We start from the raw sequence: 3,664 nt of genomic DNA on the forward strand, positions 1-3,664 counted from the left end.
CTAATTGAAGTAAATCAGACACAGAAGGTTAAATAGTGAATGGTTTTTTTGGTTTCTCTGGTATGACAAACCCAAAATATAAAAAATTTTAAAAGCAAAATAAAAGAGAGATGGCAGGAAACCTGCCATCTCTTTGTTGGAGATAGGTTGGGGACCTGGGAAGAGGGAGAGAGATGGGGAGGAATAAAAACGATCAAAACACAATATACTATATATACCAACATTCCCAAACAAATGTAACTACTATGTATCACAAACATACATTAATATAATCCTCTTTTTTTAAAAAAATGAACATATTTAGTTGGGATACAAAGCCACCACCCACTGCAGGGAGGGATCTGACCACTGGGACCTCTCGGAAAGAGGGCTGGAGAGGACCACGTGAATGGGCTCCTAGCGTGACACAGTCATGTGAAGAAGCGAGATACTGATCTGGATGCAGAAGAAGACCATTTCTGCCACTGTTTGAGAAGACGTGTGTGTGTAAAGTTTGTGGTAGTTGGTGGAAAGCTCGGAATTTAGATAATGGGTTGTGTGCAATGTATGGACAAGGAAACAACAACATTGAAGGAAGAGAGGAAAGGCAGAGCTCCCGGGACCCCCGCAGCACCGCCCCAGCTTTGGCACAATCTCCATCCCGAATGACAACAACGTCCATGTGGCTGGAGGCCCAGAACTCGCCATCTATGGGGGTTGAACATTGAGATCTTGTGTACCAGAAGGCACAAGAGTGACACTGTGTATAGCTCTTTATGACTGAAGCACTGGCAGATGACCTACGTTTTCACAAAGCAGAAAAATTTCAAATATTGAACAGCTTGGAAGGAGACTAGTAGGAAGCCTGCTCCTTGACAACCAGAGACAGGTTACATCCCCAGCAATTACCTGGCTCCAGTTGACTCTACCCAGGTAGATGAGTGGTACTGTGGAAAACTTGGCCAAAAAGATACCAAGTGACAGCTTTTGTACTTTGGAAACAAGCACAAAACCACCGAAAGTGCCTCTTCACTTTCTACCCATGATTGGAATGATATAAAAGGAGACCGTGTCAAACACCATCAAATCTGCAAACTTGACAAAGGTGGATACTACATCAGCACCTGGGGCCAGTCTGAAACATTCCAGCATCTGCTTGTGCAGCGTTACTGAGAGAGCCGTGTGTTTCTGCTCTCACCCAGTAGTCCCCTGTCGTAAAGGGATGCCAAAGCTTAAGGATCTGTCTGTCAAACCAAAGATGTCTGGGAAATCCTTCAAGAATCCTTGCAGTCGATCGAGAGACTGGAAAATGGGCAGTTTGAGGAAGTTACGAATGGGTATCTGGAATGCAAATACCAAAGCAGCCATAAAGATTCTGAAGCCAGGCACAAGGTTCCCTGCATCATTCCTTGAGGAGGAATAGATCATGAAGTTGAGGCATAACAAGTTGGTCCGGCTGTTTGTGGTGCTGTCTGAGAAACTCAAGTACATTGTCACTGAGTATATGAATAAAGGGAGCTCTTAAAAGAAAGTGAAAGAAGAGCTTTGAAATTGCCAAATTTTGTGGGCATGGCAGCAATTCACTGTGGGAATAGCTTACACTGAGCGAATGAATTCTATCCACAGAAACCTGCAATCAGCAAACATCCTAGTGGTGAATGGATCAATTTGCAAGATTGCTGACTTTGGATTGGCCCGGTTGATGGAAGACAATGAGTGCTCAGTGAGACAAGGTGCAACGCTCCTGTTCAGGGCACGGTCCCTAAAGCAGCCCTGAGTGGGAGGTTCACAAGCGAGTCTCCTGTGTGGTCTTTTGGAATCTTAAGAGCTGACCATCCAAGAAAGAGTAGCATACACAGGCATGAACAACTGACAGGTGCTGGAGTGGGTGAATTCAGCTGTCACAGGGCTGCCCATCTCTCTGCACGAACTCATGACCCACTGCTGGAGAAAGGACCTCAAAGAATGTGCCATCCCTGAGTACTTCCAGGACTTTCTGGAAGACTATGTTACCGCCGCAGAGGCCCACGAGCAACCTGGCAAAAACCTGTGAGGGCGGGGCCTCTCCTTTAGCCCCAGCAGGAAAACCATCCCGGATGTGACCTGAAAGCTGATGAACTTCCATGGCCCTCATGAATGACACTTGCCCCCAAATCTGAACCTCCCCTATGAAGCAAGAGACAGAGCCTTGTGATTCCTCAGACTTGGGGAAAGGCATCTTCTGTTCAGTGTAGTTACTCTAGTGCCAGTGATCCTTCGTGCCTTCCTCTTTCTACGATGCCAATCCTGTGTGATTTTAACTTCTTCACCTCTTTGTCCAAAACAATTTATTTTCACATTTTAAGAACAACAACAACAACAAAAAAAAACACCTCACTTAGTTAACTAATTTATAAATCACAGAGAATGATGGTGGCAATCCCAAGTCCAATACTTTGCCCTTGTCATCCACACAAACTCAGGAATTAAGACAACCAATATGGCAAATTTCAACCTTTTGGGGTTTGAAGATTTTGGTCCTCCAAAGAGGAAATAGTGCTGAAAAGGCCATTCCCAAGAGCTGTACCATGCCGAGGTACTGAAAGTGGCACCGCCTCAGAGAAATCCCACTGGCCAACTTTGCTTCTGTGGCCTTGGGAACACCCTGGGCTGGGAGTCATGGCAGTTTGCCACCTAGAGAGTCAGCACCTGGCACCACTGGCCCAAGAGGCATGGGTGAAAGAACTCCTGGAAGGACCCAGCAATGGGCTGGGCAGAAGCCGCCCTACGGTGTCCTGTGGTGAGACATGTGAATGTGCTTCTTGCCCTACACAACCCTTTCCGAGGAAAAGCACAGTGGGTCCTTTCATTTCCTCGGTCACCAAAGGTTGGAACTAAGAGGGACCTCAGAGAAGTCTCCTCCTGCAGTTTAGTACCTTCAGAGCTTGAATTCTGTCTGCAAAGGAGGCTTCCACACAAGCCCAGGTAACGTGAGACATGGGATGACACTTGAAGCTCAGCCTCTGTCTCTAGCCTTCCTCCAAAGGCCTTGAGAAGCCCCTTAGCCAGGGCACCAAGGCCCGCATGGCCATTTTGTATTTTTCCATGACTGGATGAGGACCAGAAGCAAGGCAAGGGCAGACCTGAGATTTAAACTCTTGTCTCCCAACTCACTGTCTTTTCGTTTTGTGGCCAGCTTTATTTTCACAATAACTCCCGAAAACTGTGTCACCATGTGAGGTCACTGGTCCCTCAGAGCAGGGGATAGAGCCTAAGGGGTGGCACCAGAATTACTCACTAGGCTGGCCTTTCTTCCTACAGGTCTGGGGTGCAGATTCCTGGTTACGTTGGGTCCTGGGACCTTCAGACCTGGTATTCTCTCAAGGAGATAATTGTCAAATTGAATTAAGTTTGATCTAAAGCAGCCTCTCTACATAGTGAGCCTGTAACCCAACTTAATGTGTAAAGGACCTGCACCCTACCTTAAGAATACACAGTTGCAACAAATAGCAGAATCTCAACTAATTGTAGCTGCTGAGCCTTCAGCCAATCACAGGCTGACAGTTGCTAGGACATGGCCAAATAAGCCAATTAAACTATTTCTGCATGTCATTTTCTTTTCCTGGCTATAAATATAGCCTGCACAGGTTGTAGACAGAGCATTCAGAACTACTTTGGGTCTGCAGTAATATATGGTTCATGAATC

The 3,664-nt window shown here is 46.3% G+C and overlaps 1 pseudogene; it reads left to right on the forward strand.

The window, feature by feature from the left end:
* Positions 1-528: 528 nt before the first annotated feature.
* LOC102016684 lies at positions 529-2,032 on the forward strand (annotated as a pseudogene).
* Positions 2,033-3,664: the final 1,632 nt, after the last annotated feature.

The sequence above is a fragment of the Chinchilla lanigera genome, unplaced genomic scaffold, assembly GCF_000276665.1.
Source record: "Chinchilla lanigera isolate Chin_1 unplaced genomic scaffold, ChiLan1.0 scaffold00064, whole genome shotgun sequence".
Taxonomy (NCBI): Eukaryota; Metazoa; Chordata; class Mammalia; order Rodentia; family Chinchillidae; genus Chinchilla; species Chinchilla lanigera.